Here is a 20,308-nt window from a genome sequence, read left to right as displayed (position 1 = left end):
TTCTCCCACCCTCCCTCCTTCTGATATCTGTCAGTCTGTTCCATGTCATGCCTCTGGTTCTATTTTGTCCTGGAGTTTATTTTGTTCATTAGATTCCATGTATAGGTGAGATTATATGATAATATATTTGTCTTTCTCTGACTGGCTTATTTTGTTTAGCATTATAATCTTCAGGTCCATTCATACTGTCACAAAAGATAAGGTTCCTTCTTTTTTACAGCTGTGTAGTATTCCACTGTGTTTCTAGATCTTGGCTATTGTAAATAACGCTGCTGTGAACACAGGAATGCATATATTCCTTCTGATTGGTGTTTCAGGATTCTTAGGAGATATTCCTAGAAGTGGGATCAGTGGGTCAAAGGGCAGTTCCATTTTTAATTTTAGGAAACTTCATACTGTTTTCCACAGTGTCTGCACCAGTCTGCATTTCCACCAACAGTGCACTAGAGTTCCCTTTTCTCCACATCCTCTTTAGCACTTGCTATTTGTTGATTTATTGATAGTAGATATTCTGGCAGGTGTGAGGTGATACTTCATTATAGTTTTAACTTGCATCTCTCTGATGATTATTGACATTGAGCATTTTTTTATATGTCTGTTGCCCATCTCTATGTCCTTTTTGGAGAAGTGTCAGTTCAAGTCCTTTACCCATTTTTAATTGGATTGTTCATCTTCCTTTTATTGAGTTGTATGAGTACTTTATATATTTTGGAAATTAACCCCTTATCAGATGTAACAGTGGCAAATATGTTCTCCCATACAGTGGGTTCTCTTTTCATTTTGTTGGTGGTTTCTTTTGCTGTGCAGAAGCTTTTTAGTTTGATGCAGTTCCATTTGATCATTTTTGCCTTTATTTCCCTTGCCCTAGGAGACATATCAGCAAAAATATTGCTATGAGACATGTCTGAGATTATACTGCTAGTGTTTTTTTCTATGATTTTAGTGGTTTCACAACTTACATTTAAGTCATTTATCCATTTTGAGTTTACTCTTGTGTATGGTAATAAGTTGGTGATCTAGTTTTTTTCTTTTTATTTTTTGCAGGTCCCTATCCAGTTTTCCCATCACCACTTATTGAAGAGACTGTCTTTACTCCATTGTATGCTCCTGCTTCCTTTGTCAAATATTAATTGACCATAAAGGCATGGGTTGATTTCTGATCTCTCTGTTCTCTTGCATTGGTCTCTATGCCTGTTCTTATGCCAGTATCAGGCTGTTTTGATTACAATGGCTTTGTAGTATAGTTTGATATTTAGTACTGTGATACTTCCCACTTTGTTCTTTCTCAAGATTGCTAAAGCTCATCGGGGTCTTTTTAGTTCCATATCATTTTTGTAATATTTGTTCTAGTTCAGTGAAATATGTTGTTGGTATTTTAATAGGAATTGCATTGAATGTATAGATTGCTTTGGGTAATATGGACATTTTAATGATATTAATTATTCCCATCCCTGAACATGGTATATGCTTCCACTGATTTGTATCTCCCATATTTTTAAAAACTTCTCTTTATTCTCATGCAGCCAAACACCCATCCATAGTCTTGAATCTCAACCCAGAAGTGAGAGGACATTGGTGCCCAGAGGAAAGTTACTTGTCTAGACTTACACAGCCAAACAGTGGGAGAGCTAGGAAGATAATGCGGGCCCCTGAAGATTTCAGCCTGAAGAGAAACAAGACTGGAGACTTCATAGTAGAACCAGCACAAGGTATATTTTGAAGCCAACTCTGCTTAACATGATTCATGCTCATTTCACTAAAAGTCACTAGGAACTCATTTTGTGTTAAAAATTGTAGATGATATTTAATTGAATTTAACAAATCTTTCACTGCACTCCTGAGTACTGAGGCTGTGCTAAGCAGTTTACCTTATCTTATCTCATATAATCTTCAGAGCAATCCTGTGAGATAAGTGTTATAATAGCTGTTTTTATTGCTGAGATAACTGAAGTTCAAAGAAGGAAAGAAACTTGCTCAATGTTTCACTGCTACTAAGAGAGAAGGTCTGTATGGCTCCACATACCACAGATCCCACAATAACCAGCTATTCAGTCATTCAGGAGAATACTATGGAAGTCCCATGTAAAGTTATAACGAACATATATTATAAGGCATGGTAATGACATGTAAGCTGGAAACAATGACATGTAGTGACATGTAGGACAGTAGCAAATTAATGTCATATAAGTTCAGAGTAGGACTATAGTTTTTTGAAGAGAAGAACATTAGTCTCAGAAGTCATTAAATTCTTCCTGAACAGAACTATGTCTGCATCTGGGTGCCAAATGGAGACTGAGAGATGTTAGTCAACATATTGGGGAGTTCAACAGGGGTTAGGTAGTGAGACAACTGGAGGATAGAATAGTTGTGGTAAAAGACTGAAACTCTTATTTTAAAAGATTAAAGTTAGAAAATTTTAAAAAACCAACAAACAAAAACTGCTCTATTTATTGGCTGAATTGAAGATCTAGTCAATGAAGCTGAGAAAGTTAAGAAAATATAAGATCAAAGCATCAGTTGGATTTTAAATCACGGATTTCAAGGCTTAAAATATAATGGAGAGAAAAATTATAACACAAATTCCAAGGTCATAAAGAGAGGTAGACATATATTGTGAAAGCTAGCAAACAACGACAAAAAAAAGTCATTAGTGGATACACTAGGAAAGAAAACAGGTGGTTCAATGGAAAAAGTATAAAACTGAACAAAGAATATATAAACAGGTAAACGCAAAAAAAAAAAAAAAAAAAAGCCCAGATTGCTAACATCACCACGAAAATATTTTAAAGCCACTAATGATGAAAGATATGCAAAGTAAAACACTGAGAGAATCACAAATTACCAATTAGAATGATAAAAAATAAGAAAAGAGGCTAAAACTAAGTGTAAAAAAAAAGCCATGAAGAGACTGGAATCCTGTATAATGCTGGCAGGAAGGTAAACCGGGTCAGCTACTCAACAAAGCAAATCAGCAATATTTTGTGAAAATCAGGCATGCGAATACCCTCTGACCCAGTAATTATAGTCTGAGGTACCTTTCTCAGAGAAACACTCTCACAGGTCCCAAAAGGGACAGGAATATCACAGCAGTGCATTTGAAACTAGTTAGGTCTCCACCATTAGGAAAATGAACTTTAAATTATGGTAGAATGCACAAGTAAAATGCAACAAGCTTGAGAAACAGTGTAGAAGACATGTTTAAACCATGAAATTGAAAGAAAAAAGAACAAAGAATTTTATAGAATAATAACAATTGCATAAGCATAAACTGATATATGCACAAAATATGTACTGCTGGCTTTTGCCTCCCACTTCTAGAAAAACGGTGCTTGTAAGAGTCATCCATGACCCACCACTTGGTGCATGCACCACCTCCACTCTGCCTCTAGGGTGACCTACTGATAACCTTTGACACAGGTGATCATTCCTTCCTTGCACTTTCTTCACTTGTCTCAGTCTCTTTGGTTGCTTGCAAGTATTTATTTTCCCAAGTTCTATATGTCACAGTGCCTCAGGGTTCACACCTCAGATCTACTCCCTTCCCTAAGTACAACTCAGATTCTTGGTTATCTCATCCAGACTCTGACTTTAAGTACCCTTATGACTTCCAAATTTTGCATCCCCAGCCCAGAATGTACCTCTGAATTTAGACTTGATGATAAATCTAAATTCAGAGGCATGTACTCCACATCCACGATGATAAGCATCTCCATGGGTATCCAAAATAAAACTTGATCTCTCTGTCCCATCTCCTGCTAAACCCAAAAAACCTACCACGCCCACAGGCTTCTTCATCTTAGAAAGTGGGAAATTCATTTTTCCAGCTGCTTGCTCCAAATTTTCATTCCTTACATCCAATACATTAACGAAACCTGTTGCCTCTACATGTGAAATGTATCCAAAATCTGGCCACTTTTCACTTCTGCCCTTCCTCCCACCCTAATCTGATCTTCAGTCTCTCCCTGGACGACTGCGGTAGGCTCTCCCTTCCTTCCATGCCTCCTGGAGTCGCTCTGCACACAGCAGCCAGACAAGCCCTTTTAAAAATCAGTCAAATCATGTATAACTGAAATTTTTCATAATACTACTTTTTAGTATAAATAAAATTCTAATATTTTCTATTAGATTATGTTTTTATGCAGATCACAACCCATTAAATGGATTTCATGACTGACTACTGGACCATAACAGTTTGAAAAGTACTGCAAATCGAAAAGGTAAGAATAGTGAGTTTTGAGAATAGGTAGGTAAGCTGCAAGATAAGAATGAAGAAAGCAAGATGAGAAAAACAATGATAATCATTATATTAACATTTTCTTAGATATAATGGATATTTACTATATTCCAGGCACTGAACTAAATGCTTTCATTCATTTCCCTTTTTACTTCTTAGACAAACTGACCTATGACCTGAGGGATTCTTCCCAATGTCAAATGACAAGTTTGTTGCAGAGGCTAAATTCTAACCCAGCTCTTATAATGCCAGGGGCATTATTTCAATGCCCCTCCAATCAATATAGATGTTATCCTCCATAACAAGAATAACATATTTCCTTCATGTATGCATTATTATTATATTATAAACTGTTCATGTTAAATAAAAAAGAAACAGGTAATGGCCTTATTTTTTCTAATTCAATTTGCTATCATGTGATTGGTGTGACTTGTATTTGATTCAAAATGCTACATAAATACAGGTGTGAGCAAAGTAGGTTTACTGTTGTGAGTATGCAAAATAGTTTATTCTTGTGTTATTTATTTATTATATTATTTATTTGTATTAGAACTGTAAGCCTACTTTTGCCCACCCTTTTACTTGTATTAAAAGGAGTATCTCAGAACATTATCGTTCTGTAGATTTTCACTTTTCTTTTTTTTTTTTTTATCCTCACCCGAGGATATTTTTCCATATTTTGTACAGATAGAGTGGGAGGGAGAGAGAGGAAGGGAGAGAGAGAGAGAAACATCGACGTGAAGGGACACATCGAGTGGCTGCCACCCGCACGACCAACCAGGGCCGGGGACAAACTGCAACCGAAGTACGTGCCCTTAGCGGGAACCGAACCCCGGTCTCTCCAGACCGCAGGCCGACCCTCTAACCGCTGAGCCAAACCGGCCAGGGCAGATTTTCACTTTTCAATAGGAAATACCAAGCATTTGGAGATTGTCCTGGATGCAGTAAGTCTTACTTATGCTGGAAGTTAAGCAATTTTATGTGTGAAGAGGCTAGCAAGTGTTCTGGATGATTAGTTACTTGGTCTCGTTTTAGCACAACCAAAAGAGGGCTATAGATCAATGTTTATTTAAATTTTCCCAGCCTCTTTTCTTTCTGTTTTCTTTTAACTTTATTTTTATTGTTAACACTATTACAGATGTCCCCATTTCCACTCCAACTCTGCCCACCTCCACCAGCCCCCACCACCCCCCGTTCCTCTGGCCATCCCCTGTGACAGTCCTTTGCCCAACTTGTTTGTGTTGTGTACTGTGTGTTCCTTTTTAAGCACAGAGAGAAACCATTATATATTCCATACAAAAGCGTATAAACATTTACTTGTCATAGACCAGATATTGACTGACAGGAAAGAAAAAGGTGACAGACTGCCTTACCTTCAGCATAAGAGAAAGGAAATAGAAAATGGAATTAACCCAAGAGACATAGAGGAATGAATAAAGTACCTGAAAAGGAAGGAAAGTAGGAGCAGGTAAGAGAAGTAACAGGGAACCAAAATTAATTAATGGAAAAAAGGGAATTCAAAGGTTTCACCCTGCAATTTAGGTAAAATCACCAAACTTGCAAAGACCCTGAAACCAGAGGGGTATTAGGAGCACTTTGGCTACTTAACATAAAGGGCTGGGAGCGAAAGTCTCTGGCTTAGATTGGAAATAAAAGCAATAAAAGGAATGAATACAGGGGAAGGAACCCCTTCAAAGAAAATTATTTTATAACCACCTCATTCATTTTCAGCACAGCCTTCATGGGCTGTGCCAGCCACTCTGCTGAATGCTGGGAAAACAATACGAATAAGACCTGGTCCTTGCCCTCAAGGACCTCCCAGTTCTACTGGATGAATCACACGCGTACACAGGATTTCTTTTATCAAGGCTTACAATTTTAAACGTACAAGACTGTCACCTTCTTCGTTAAGTTTATTTTTATGCATTGTATTCCTTTTGGTGCTATTTGTAAATAAGATTGTTTTCTGAAATTTTGTTTCCAACAGTTCGTTGAGTATAGAAATGCCACTGATTTTTGTGTATTGACTTTGTATCCTGCAACTTTACTGAAATTGTTTATTAGAGCTAACAGATGTTTTGATGCAGTCTTTGGGGTTTTCTATTTATAATATTATATTATCTGCAAATAGAGAAAATTTTACTCATTTTTTAAAATTTGGGTGCCTTTTATTTCTTTTTCTTAACTGATTGCTCCAGCTAGATCTTTCGGTATTATGTTTAATTAAAGTGATGAGAGTAAACATCTTGGTATTGTTCCTGATTGTAGAGGACAAGCGTTCAGGTTTTTTAGTTGTTGCTGCATATGATGTTTCCCATGAGTTTGTCATATGACCTGTATTTAATTATGATACATTCCCTCTACACCCTGTTTGTTGAGAGCTTTTCTCATTAAATACGTTGAGTTTTGTCAGGTGATTTTTCTGCATCTATTGATATGGTTATATGATTTTTATCCTTCATTTTGTCAATGTTGTGTAATCACATCAATTGATTTGTGAATGTTGAACCATCCTTGCATCCTGGAATAAATCTCACTTGATAATTTTGTATGGTTTTTCTAAAGTATGTTAAATTTGGTTTGTTAGTATTTTGTTGAGTATTTTTTAATGTACCATCATTAGGAATTTGCCCTATAGCTTTCTTTTTGTATAGTGCCCTTGTCTGGCTTTGATATCTGAATAACCCTGGACCCATAAAATGACTTTGGAAGTATTCTTTTCTCTCCTATGTTTTGAAAGAATTTGAAAAGTACTGGTATTAATTCTTCCTAAATGTTTGATAAAAGACACCAGTAAAACCATCTGGTCTTGCACATTTTTTGTTGTGAGGTTTTAGATTACTGAGTCAATCTCTTTATTAGTAATCAGTCTACTCAGATTTTTCTTTTTTTTATTCATCTGGGTAGGTTGCATATTTTTAGGAATTTATCCTTTTTTTTATCTAGGTTGTTCAATTTGTTGGTACATAATTATTCATAGTATTCTCTTGACTCTTTTGTATTTCTGTGACATCAATTATAATGTTTCCTCTTTCATCTTTAATTTAATTTACTTGAGTCTTCTCTTTTTTCTTGTTAAATCTAGCTAATAGTCTATTTTCTTTATCTTTTCAGAAAACCATCTCTTAGTTTCACTTATCGTTTATATTGTCTCTTTAGTTTCTATCTCATTTATATCTGCTCTGATCTTTGTTATGTACCCTTCTGGTAACTGCGGGCTAAGTTTTTTTTTTTTTTTCTAGTTCCTTGAGGTGTAAGTTTAGATTGTTCATCTGAGATCCTCTTTGAACTACTTTTGCTGTATTCCATAAGTTTTGGTATATTGTGTTTCCACTTTCATTTATCTCAAGATATTTTTACATTTCTCCTTTTACTTCTTCTTTGACCCATTGATTGTTGAGATGCATTTAAATCTCCATTTGTAAATTTTCCAGATTTTCTCTTATAACTGATTTCTAGTTACATACCATTGTAGTGAAAAAAAGATGCTTGATATGATTCTAATCTTCTTAAATTTAAGACTTGTTTTGTGGCCTAACATATATTTCCTAGAGAATGTTATGTATGCATTTGAGAAAAATGTGTATTCTGCTGTTGTTTGATGAAATATTCTGTATGTGTCTATAAGTCCATCTGACTTAATTAGTCATTTAAGTTCAATGTTTCCTTATTGACTTTCTGTCTGAATGATGTATTCATTGTTGAAAGTGAGGTATTAAAGGCACCTGCTATTATTGTATTGCTGTCTATAGATCAACACAACTCTGTTAATAATTGATTTATACATTTATATTTTCCAAATTCTGTTAAAAAGAAAAATTCTTCAAAAGCTCATGCCAAGAGTGAGATAAACTTTTTGTCCTACTGTGCCAAGTAAGCATGTCTGACTGGAAGGAAAATAAGTTTTAATTACTAGGTACATTAACTATTGATTTTTAAACTCATAGTCCAAATGTAATGATTAGCCAGACACATAGTCAATACTCAGCTTGAGTTCGATAGAGACATAAAAAGATATATGTGGCTTAGATAAAAATTAAAAATAGTATTAGAACTATTTGAGTTTGTAGCAAAAAATAAATGAATAAACCAATTTTGGAACTTTCTAATAAACCCCTTCCCTCATCTTGTTTCCAGAATATTAATGCAATTAAACTCTCATTCCTAATTTCCAACCTTTTGCACAATATTTCATCAAATAAAGAATGTATCATGATCTTAGAATATGAAACAGAAGGGCCATTCTATGTATTTGAACATTCAGAGCAAATAATAATGTCTACACTTTCACACTTAGAGGTGATTTACTTTGAACATCTCAGACCCATTTTATCCTCCACATCTCTCACCCTTAATTTCATATCTCCCATATCTTTTATCTCTTGTGTTTCATCCTGGATACTTTTCTCTGATATTTCTGATAGAAATCTTTTTAGTTGTATAATGTCATATTTAACCATTCTCTATGAATTTCAGTTTCAGGGACCACTTTCTTCTTTGGTAGATGTTTTATTTTGTTCTGCATCAAATCTGCAAACTTTGCAAAATCAAAGTATTTTTTTATTCTTTGTGGGTTCATTCCTTTTTTTATTTTTTAATTATTTTACCAGTACAGTGATATTGCAATTATTTTATTATATCAAGTTCCAACAGAGCTATCCCTCCTAAATGTGTGTTGGCTGACTTCCACAAGGTGTAATATTTCCTTGTGGGCTTTCTAGTATTTTCTCAAGAGCTCATTTTGAGTGGGAATTGTTTTTTGCTGTACAAGTCCCATGTATTTTTGATTGCGTGTTACATAATTGTTCTGATTCTGCTTCTTCGACCCCCTAGAGTATTTACTAGTTCAGAATGTTTTAAAATTAATTTTTTGTATTGAGGAGTCCAGCAAAATATTTATAAAATAACTTCAGACTCCACACCCATTTGTGGTTCTGACCTAGGACTTTGATTTCTCCTTGGAATATTTTTTCCCAGGGCTACAGCAGAGTAAAGCTTTTGTTGCAGCCTTGGGTAGAGGAGTAAATTTTCCCATGAGTAAAGTTTTACTGCTTCCTCTTTAATTTAATTCCTTGTAGAGGTTCAGCTTTTTTTTTTTTTTTTTTACCCTCAAGGACATTTCTGCATTCATCTTCAGATAGAGCAGGAGGGAGAGAAGGAGGAAGAGAGAGAGAAACATTAACGTGAGAGAGACACATCGAGTGGTCACCACCCACACGACCTCAACCAGGGCTGGGGACAAACTGCAACAGAGGTACATGCTCTTAGTGGGAACCAAATCAGGGTCTCTCTGGACCGTGGGCCAACGCTCTAATCTCTGAGCCAAATGGGCCAGGACTAGAGGTTCAGCTTTAACATGGTTGTTCCTATTCATTTACTTGATTCCAAGGTCACATATCTTATTCCTACAATGGGCACCAAACTCCTCCACTTGTTAGCACTAAGGACCTACCCAGACTCAGTGATATTCCTGCCCTCCAGTCTTAGAAATGTCAAAGGAAGACACATACTATAACTTTGGTCTTGTGAATGATTTAAAAAATATAGTTTTGGTTAGTGAAATCATCTCATTTTTTGATAATTGTACCTCTTTATACAAAGAAAATGTATAAGTTATCAGGGAAGCGGAGAGAATAAAAAGTTCTAACACACTTTAAATGTAGGAGAATAAGAGGGATTCTTTATGGAGAAAGCCACTTGGATTTAGTGTCTCATTACAAATTGCCATGGAAGGGAGAACACTTCAGGTCCAGAAAGAGGATGTCTGTGGCACCCTGAAATATAAAGAGAACTTCTATTCTCTTGGAAGAGGGATAGATTTGAAAGAGATGGTTGGAAAAAAGGAAACCAGAGAAATGATATTATAATGGGTTTTTGAGATTTCTGTTAATTCAATGACCTACAGTAGTTCTAAGAGAAACACTGCCTTTTTGAAACACTTTGAATGACAATGGTAATTATGTGCAGAGATAAACATAATGGGCTTCAGTTTTACAAAGAAGTCACCCTGCACAAGACAGCAGGCTTGCTATTTAACCAACCAAGTATTCAGTTTTGAGAGTTTTTTTAAACAGTAGAATAAGAATATAAATAACCATAAGTAAGCAACTATCCTACTAAACCCCAAATGATGCTGTACTTGCCTGATTGTCTTACAGAAAATAATGGTGGTAAAATTCTTCTCTTTATTTGGCTTTTGTTTTGTTTCTTTTTGTTGTTGTTTTTAATGAAAATAGCTCATCACATATACCTTTTTGTGCTTAGTTGCTGAGGGTATTTTTCTTCTTGTTTCTTAGGGAATATAAATAATATTTCAATGAAATTAAACCCTGTATTAAAAAGTCGGGTTTGTTGTTGTTGTTCATGAAATAGGTCTCCACCTTCTTTGTCCTTAGTGCATCACTGAGTATCATAGATCTTTTAAAAGAAGCTGGCCTTTTGCCCTGGATAAATTAATCAAATCCTAAGGCTCTTAAATGACATCTTCACAAATGTGCCCTAATGCATACTTTACACACAAATAAGAGCAGTAACAGAAAATACAAAACGAAGTCTACTTTATCAAAGACTTCATAGAATGACATGGACTATAAATGCCTTCATTTGGCAAAGACCATACCTTCTAGAACCCTATTAACAAAGACATATTCTTGATGTAGAATCTTGATTTGTTTTACAATTGCTTATTTTTGTTTGTTTGTTCTGGATGTAGCTGATATAAATAAAAAATATTATTATGGTTAGTTGGTTAATATATTTTAGATCTACAAATCTTTGGATAACTAAGTTGTATTCAGACATTCCAAGTGCAAAAACTAGCACATTTAGAGCTTCAGGCCTTCTAGAAACTCAACCAATCTTTTATAGAAATTAAAAGGAGCAGGGCAAGCATTATACTGATGACCAATATTTTGGGTTCTCCTCATTCTAGATAAATGCAGCATTGCTTTTCTTCCCCTCATTTAAGTTAGATGTGGTCATGTGACATAATTTGACCAATCGAATGTTATAGAATTTACATTTATTTTTTTCTAAGCATATGCCTTTAAAGTTCCCATCTGTCTGCCATGCTACCCAGTGATATTCCAAATAGTGAAGGCTCCTGCACTTATATTCTCACGTGAGGATGATATAGCTCATAACCCCTATAATCCAAGGTATATATAGTGTGAGCAATAAATAAGTTCTTGTAGTTTAAAAATCACTACAATTTTGTGGGTGTTTTTCACCAGAACATAATCTAGCACATTTTGATTGATCATAGACATCTGAACAAGAAGAGGAGAGAGCTGAAACAGTAGAACACACACAAAAACAACCTTCAAAATGTGGTACTAGTTTAGCAATGAGGCAGTAGGTTGAGCAGAAACTGTTTTCAGGTAAGTAGTTGAGGAACTTCAGGCAAAATTGTCACCTGCAATATTTTGGTAGGCAGATTATGAACCCAATGAAACCCAAATTCTTAGACAAAAGGTTGGAAAAATTATATTTGTGGCATAGGTAAGTAAATATTGGCTGCACTTGACAAGGCATTATAAGAAAGATATTTGGTCAGGAAAAACTTGTCTGGAAACAAGACAAACAAAGGAATCTAGAGATCCTAAATTCAAAAATATAAAGAAGAAACAACTGCTTCCAAATGTTACCATCCAAGGTAACATTCATAGTCTTTGAGCAACAAAGGCCAAGTAAAACTCAGCCTTCAGGCAAGGACTAAGGTGATTCAGAGTGACACCTAACAAACTAAAGGTGCAACTCCCAGAAAATAAGTTTTATGGTATTGTTCCCCTCCAAGCATAATTGGTACAAAGTACCTGCAATAAGTAAAAATTTAGAGGTATGTGAATAAAAAAGTTACAATATATAACTATCCTAATACCATGTTTTACAAAGAACTGTGGGTGGAAATGCTAGCACAGTGTGCTAACAGGAAACAAGTAGATGCACCACCCTCAAAGTTTTCAGAGAATTTTATTGCCATTAGGAATCACCACTCTGAACGGAAAAAGATTGCCTCTGATCCTTGAACTGTCAGTCATCTGCAGACAGAAAGTGGATTTAGGAAGCTGCTCAGGCTTAAAAGATAGCATATATTCCTACATTTTTCAGATGTGCTCACAAAGCATCACAGAAAACGAAGAATCTCCCAGAGAGCCACGGTGAACTGTGGGCAAAGGGGCTACTGTCAGGTAGTGGAAATAGGCTTCTACAAGAAATGTCCCAACTCCAAAGGAGACAGGTTCATAATTTTGGTTCTATGGGATGAAAGAATTGCTCTGGACCAGGCCGCATGTGGTATATGACTTTCATTATTCCCTTTCCAAACAGGAATGTTTGATGAAGTTATCCTATTCTACTTCAACCAGTACATAATGGACTGTGAGGGGAAATTATCTTATTTTTTAATTCACATGTCTCTAGCTCAAAAGAATCCATATTCAAACCTGATGTGCAGGCTACTGCTTATCATCCAGATATATTTATCTGTGAGATGTATCACTGGGTGAGGCTTTTGAGTTCTTCCCTTGGGAAGAGTTAAGTATATTTTGCACAATACTACTCAGTGATAAGGAAAGAGGAAATACTGCCATTTGCAACAACATGAATGGACCTTGAGAATATCATTCTAAGGGAAATAAGTCAGACATAAAAAGTCAAGAACCTCCCTGGCTGGCGTGGAGCATTGGTTGGAGCATTGTTATATATACACCAAAAGGTGATGGGCTCAATTCCTGGTCAGGGCACATACCCAGGTTGCGGGTTCAATAACCAGTCAGGATGCATGTGGAAGGCAACCACAACTGATTGATGTTTCTCTCTCACATGTCTGTCTCTCTCTCTTTCTCTTTCTCTTTCTCCTTCTCTCTCCCTTTCTCTTTCTCTCTCTCTTCCTTTCTCTAGAAATCAATTTAAAAAACTAAAGACAAGAACCACATGATTTCACTCATGTAGGGTATAAAATTTAAGGTAACAAATGAACAAACTATAAAAACAAACAAACAAAAACTCATAGACACAGACAACAGTATGGTGGTTTCCACTGGGAATGGGGATGGGTGTAGTAAAGGGTAAAGGGGTCAAATATATGGTGATGAGAGAAGACTTGACTTTGGCTCTGGCTGGTTTGGCTCAGCAGTTAGAGTGTCGGCCTGTGGACCCAAGAGTCACGAGTTTGATTCCAGTCAAGGGCACATACCTCAGTTGCAGTTCGTCCCCAACCCTGCTCAGGGTCATGTGGGAGGCAACCAGTCAATGTTTTCCCCTCTCTCTCCCTCCCTCTCACTTTATCTAAAGATAAATAGAAAAATATCCTTGGGTAAGGATTAAAACAAAAAAACAAAAAAGAAGATTTGACTTTGGGTAGAGGGCATACAATATACAGATAATATATCATAGAATAGTATACCTGAAACCTATCTTTTCATTAACCAATGTCACCCCAATAAATTTAATTTAAAAAGACAACAGATCATTTGTTAAACAAATATTACATTTCATTACTATATTATTGGAGAATGAATATTCTGGTTTGCCTTCTTTCAGACAGATGGCAGGCAGGATTACACTTCCCTTTCATAAGACAGAGTTTATCCAGTGAAATGTGACTGGAAGCTATGTGGTCTCTTCAGGGTGAAAGTTTTTAAGAAAAGTACTCTAATTAATATATCCCTTCCCTGTTTCCATGTTAACCAGCAACCTTACAGGTCATGAAAGCTTCATCGGGCTACATACCCTGAATGAAAACACGAAGCAGAACTCCACAAACCTGAGATGATACATATGTGAGCCCCAAATCTTTGTTATTTTAAGCCACTGTAATGTTGAAGTTGTTTGTTACTACAACATAACATAGCCTATCTGACTAATACAAAATACATAGGTATAGGAAATCAATGATTTGCTTACCACGGGCATTTAATAAAAATTTGGTTAATGGCCCTGGCCGGTTTGGCTCAGCGGTTAGAGCGTCGGCCTGCGGTCCAGAGACCGGGGTTTGGTTCCCGCTAAGGGCACGTACCTTGGTTGCAGTTTGTCCCCGGCCCTGGTTGGGTCATGCGGGTGGCAACCACTCGATGTGTCCCTTTCACAGTGATGTGTTGTTTTTTTTCTCTCTCTCTCCCCCTCCCACTCTATCTGAACAAAAAATGGAAAAAAATGTCCTCAGGTGAGGATAAAAAAAAAAAAAAATTGGTTAATGGAACTGAATTCATGAAGGCATCTGTGAGTTAAACAACAAAACTCCAAGTCGATGAGAATGCAATTGAGTAAATTATCACAGCATTTAACGAGGTCTACCAGGTAATCCACATGTAGACAGTTGAAAGACAGAAAGCAGATTCTAGCACAAGACTAGAGGATTTCTTAGTATTGAAAACAATAGAACAACAAGCTGTGTCAGAAAGCGGTGGATTTCCAATCAAGCTAAAACAGAGTGAAATGTTTGAGAAGTTCAGGAGAGTCCTGCTCTGGAAGAGAGGATGAATGAAATGACCTTTCCATTTCCTCTGACTCAAAGATCGAGTGGCTGTAATTATTTCCGCCTCTGTCGCTTTCAGTTTAAAACAAGACAGGTGGAAGCTAAGTGAACAGGTTGAACCCAAGACATAAGATAATCCTGCTAAACTTTGTCAGCTGGCAAGTTATGTATGTCTGAAGTGACCCAATTTTAATATTGAATTCCTGGCTAAACCCAGCCGTGCTCCAGGTCCTACATTTCACAGTGCTTCAGGGATCTCAGTGGGGAGGAGACCTATTTAATTGCCCACTCCAACTGTGATGACGGCCTCTATGGCCTGATTGCTGCCGTACTTCTGAGGTATATCCTTCCACTTTTAACTTGGTTCCTTGTTTTACAGAAACCACACAAAGAACTTAACAAACTGTAAACTTACCGAAATGTAAATAGTTATGCCACAGGCAAGAGACATAAATGAGGGTGATAACTGGAAGTGCCAACAACAGGAGTGAGACCGAGGGAAAAAATTGACTAAAGTAGAAAAAAGTAACACCAAGATCATCTCATTCTAGCCTTCTTTTTATACGTAGAATCTAAAATTCAGGGATTTATTTACAATCTTTAGCAATACTCCCACCCAGGTCCTAGTAACTGATTTCAAGATCGGTAACTACCATGTTTACGGTTTATCAGCTAATACTCTTATCCTCTCCATCCATCACTTCTGACCCTTAGTGCCCCCGAAGAGCTGAGAAGTGGGAAAGAAAATGATAGTTGCCTCCTAAAATCCATTCTTTCCTTCTTGATTAATGAGCTCCTGGTTGGACACATGCCCAACCAATGGAAAGAAGAAACTCCTAATCTCTCATGGAGCTATCTATGGCATTGTGACAGAGTTCTTGTCCATGAGATATGAGGACAGTAATGCATGTGTAGAACTTCCATGCCCTGCTCTTTCAGGGAAAGGGTTTCTACTTGTCTTGTTTTCTCTTCCCCAAACTGGACGTGGGTGGCACAGTGAGCCCTCTTAAACCTTGCAGTTGAGCACAACATTGAGGGGATGCCTGAGCGACCAAGGGAAGGGACTGGACCGCTAGGAGGCCTCATGGAGTAGCGCTGACTCGTAGCCATGAAGCGCCTACCTCAGAGCGTCAGTTTCACACTCGAATTGAATGAGGCAAAAGAAGTGCTTTTTATTACCAGTTTTTATGAGAAAATATCGATACCCAGTTTGCTTAAGATACTTGGTCCTTGACTGGTGACTCTCTTCAAAGAAAGTATGAGAGGGAAATGTTTTATTGATTTGACCCCAGCATGTACAACTTGTTTTATATTGTCAACTACCATGATTCATTTTGGTTCAGAAAAAAAAAAAAACATATATGCAAATCTGTGATGCTAAAAATGTGTACTCCAATTAGCAAAGCTAAAAAAAGTTTTTCTGAGAATGGATCCTATACGGATGAGCTAATATTCAAAAGTTTAAAGCACAGTTATGTAGAGTTTTGCCAAGTATTTTTCTTAAAGAACAAGAAAAAAGGGCAAGTAATCATTACCATCAGAGTTTTGCCTGTTTTTCCAACATGGACATGCAAATGAATGATTTTTTGAACTGTATTTTCAATTCAGATAATGTTGCATGTACAGCTGTAACCGACTTAGTGAGAACTGGGATGAAATTAGGTAATTTCTTGCAATCAAGATGAATTCAAAAGGAAAAAGTTTCATCCACCTGTTGTTTGGAAATTCCTCTGAAGAGAACTCTAGAAAACATATTTCAGAGTGAAATAATTTCCTAGAGGAAAAAAACGAAATCACTCTAGCAACCAAGCTTGTCTTTCCTGCTTATTAATGAAATAAATCTGTTTCCAAATGCTAGGTTGTAAAACTTTATGGTTTACCATAAAATAATTTTAAAGTATATCCTGTGAAAATGAGACGTGAGTGAAAAGGTTAAAGTTCACAGTAACAAAACAGATCAGTAATTTTTCATATTTATAACCACTTTACTTTCAATGAAATAACAACTTTTTGGATAAGTTATAGAAATGCTTGATATACATTTTCACAGCATTTTATGACTAAAACACTTATGCTTTCTCAATTACTTTCCTTTCTAATGATCTCTTTGCTTATTTTATTTCCTTATAATTCCACTACTGTGTTCTAAGAAAAATCTTTTATTTGCTCTTACTAACTATATTTTTTCTCCCGCTTTTATTGAATAAATAACTTCTCAAAAATGATTACAGACAGATTATTATTGTCAGTCATCCTGACCCAATATTTATTCACCTCCTCTTTTTACTTGTGACTGGAGTCAGTCACTTAATCCAGAGCACATCTGACAAAGAAGGAACAAAGAGAGAAAACTACTCCGTTTGCTAATGGTTTGAGAGAAGGAAGAAATTTGCAGCTTAGCAATAATAATATTTTGAGTCAACATATGAATTCCTAATATTTTGCTGTTATTTCAATTTGTATCAATATTTACCCTTAGAAGTCAGCAAACAAAACTATATTAAGTGATTATAACATAATAAGCACTGTAAAAATACTGGCAATACAATGGTAATCATGACAGAATGAAGTTGTTTTTTAACACAGTGATGAGTTAGGGATACTCATTTTCTTTTTCCTTTTTGTTTTTCTTATTTAAAAACTAAGTTATTTTGGGTTTTCTTCTTGATCTTAACCATGTTCATAACTTAGGGATAGAACATAAAACACATTTTGTTTAATGAAGTGAAGCTATCATGAGGACATTCATTATTCAGTGCCTCAAACACTTCATTTCTCACCATTACTCTTTGGAGAGTCAGTGGATTTTTGTTTTGTTTTTTTTGTTTTGTTGCTTTGTTTAGTTTTTAAGAGGTGGCAAGTTGTGTGTGAACATTTTAAGTTTCCTAGCTTCCTTCCAAGATCATTTTGTATTCACTGCAATCTCTTGCAGAAATGCATTTGTTATACACGTGTACTGCTCATCTATCTGTGTACCTGAGGTGTGTTACTGCAAATCATCCTCAGTGGATCACGCTACCTGCCTCTCCAGTTCCAGTCTGTCTCCTGCCAGAGGCCCCACTTCCAAACTCCACGGAATTTTTCTTACCAGCAGGGTGGACGGGGTGCATCCATGGCTAACCAGCTGGTCAGAAAATGTAAGGTTCTAAATCTTGGATTTTCAGGCTATAATACTAGATGGGCCAAAATTATCCTTCCAAGATTAATCAGGAAAGAGAACATTGTGGACAACCCAGTAGCAGTTACACTTTTCTCTGGTGTCAGAAGAGAATCCCAAGCAGCACATCCCCCTGGATGCGTACGTGGTGAAGTTCAAGATCATGGTGCGGTACCTGGCGTGCGTGGATGGCCCTGACAGCGGGATCCTTCTCAGCACGCCACACCCTCTGTGAGACAGCATGCGGAATGGAGTGCCCTGCGCAACGTCGCCAGTTAAATCCCCTGAACTTGGAGGTTGGTGATACGCCAGTGCCTGTTTATAGGTAGCCCCAGACTGTGGGACGGACATGCTTGACCTGTGGGCTCTGATGCAGAAGGAAGGTCAGGACTTTTCATTTTGTGGGTCAGATGGACTACATTTATCACCAAAGGGAAATTAGTTCTTGTTCTCATCTCTCTGGCCTTTGATAGAGAGGAAAGGAAGCTGCTGCTTCCTTACTGGCAAGATGTTGTAGCACAAGTAAAACCAGAGATCAGTTCTCTCAGAGATGGGAAGCATTCAGGCACAGAAAATGAAGGCTGTTAATTTACAGAACAAGATGTCACCAATGCACCAAAATCCCAAGATGACCGATCAAAGAATGTGTTTCTCAAGCTTAAAACGTTGTTTATAACTCTGGTACAAAAAACACTGACATTTGCTACCAAGATTGATGAAAGCACTATAATTTTCAGGGGATCTGTGTACCTAGGTATGTTGCTTTGATATTAAATATTCATTGATTGATGCTGGGGTCGCCAGTGTCACAGCTACAGAATACACCTTGAGCAGCGTGTTGGTTCTCTAAATGGAGAGAAGCTAAAACAAACTATCTTCAGTTGGTGGACAGTGAAAATAGTGTCCTTCTTTTCTTGGTCTAAATGCTCCTCAGCAGATGTTTTATTATAATTTTATATTTTATAGCCGATGGGTTTTAAGTGTGATATCATATTGAGGTTATTTTTGTTAGACCAGAATTATACATCTTCTGCCATTATAACTACAGCTAATCAGAAGGTCTATTTTTTAAAATATTTATTGAAAGTAAGTTCTTACTCAAGAGTGAATTTTGCTTCAGGTCACATATTAGGATAGTACTCGTTTTTTGTTTGTTTGTTTGTTTTTTCTAGATAATTCTATAGCTAAAATTCAGTGTGTTAAAAGAGCAACCAGGCTGTGGGCTAGAAAGAATAATCCATAAAAACCTTGTAAGGTCCTATGAATAAAACTAATTTTAATAAACATTAAATTAATGACATGGTAAGCTACAGCCCATTTTGATTAAAAAAAAAAAAAACATGAAAAGTATTAAAGTTGTAAAATCCATAGGACAAAACAGAAGAAAAAAATCTTAAGTTCTTTCTTAAAATAGAAGTAGAAAGAAATTGCATCAGTTGCTATCACCCCACATAGTATGTATTTCATTTATTTCCCCAGGGGCTCTAATATCTAATTTTCTTTGTGTGTGTGTATATATATATATATATATATATATATATAGAGAGAGAGAGAGAGAGAGAGAGAGAGAAAAGATATCTATAGATATAGATATATATAGATATATCTTTTACTTTCTAAGTATAATCTATGATCTGAGAATCAGAGAGAATTATTTTTCTCTTTTACATAATCAGTGGAAATAGACAAAAGCCTAGTTTTGTTTTGTTTTATCCTTATGTGAAGACATTTTTACATTTATCTTCAGATAGAGTAGGAGGGAGAGAGGGGGAAAGAGCGAGAGAGAGAAACATTGATGCGAGAGAGACACATTGATTGGTTGCCACCCACTTGACCCCAACCAGGGCTAGGGACAAACTGCAACCGAGGTATGTGCCCTTAGTGGGAACCAAACCTGGGACTCTCTGGTCCACAAGCCAACACTAACCGCTGAGCCAAACCAGCCAGGGCCAAAAGCCTAGTTTCGCTCTTTCATCATTAATGAAAATAAACTAATGTATAATTAGAGAAATCTAGTGCCTGATATAAGTAGTAACAAAATCTAATAAAGCCTTTATAAAATTTGGTCCTATAATGTAAAACAAACAAACAAACAAGCAAAAACAGTTAGAATATCTGGATAAAATAGAATATTCTGAAAATAATACAGAATTTAAATACCCTTTTATGGAGATGTATAAAACCTCTTGAAAAATGAGTGAATAGAGACTAGAAAGATGGAGAATTCTGAATTTTAATTCTGGGCACGCTGCTGACTCTGCACAAATTAAACAATGGGCACCTTGCCCTGCACTTTTCGCTCTCGTAAATGAATAAGCAGAGTGTTCACTCTATTGTCACGACACTAAAGCCAGCCCATTCCTTCTCCAAACGCTTAGCTGGTGTCACCAAGGGGTCTCTCTGCAAGCCCAGTCAAGCCTTATTCTGCCCAGCGTAGCGG

The 20,308-nt window shown here is 36.5% G+C and overlaps 1 protein-coding gene and 1 pseudogene across 2 annotated transcripts in view; one reads left to right on the top strand and one right to left on the bottom strand.

Moving 5' to 3' along the window:
* GRM1 (glutamate metabotropic receptor 1) overlaps positions 1 to 20,308 on the bottom strand; it is a 340,463-nt gene that overhangs the window by 188,445 nt on the left and 131,710 nt on the right. The gene's annotated exons all lie outside the window — the stretch shown is intronic.
* Positions 16,274 to 18,456, top strand: LOC118621265 (annotated as a pseudogene).

This window comes from Molossus molossus, unplaced genomic scaffold (genome assembly GCF_014108415.1).
Source record: "Molossus molossus isolate mMolMol1 unplaced genomic scaffold, mMolMol1.p scaffold_m16_p_8, whole genome shotgun sequence".
Classification (NCBI taxonomy): domain Eukaryota; kingdom Metazoa; phylum Chordata; class Mammalia; order Chiroptera; family Molossidae; genus Molossus; species Molossus molossus.
The sequence above is the reverse complement of the archived record's forward strand: the minus strand, read 5'-3'. Positions and strand labels throughout refer to the sequence as shown.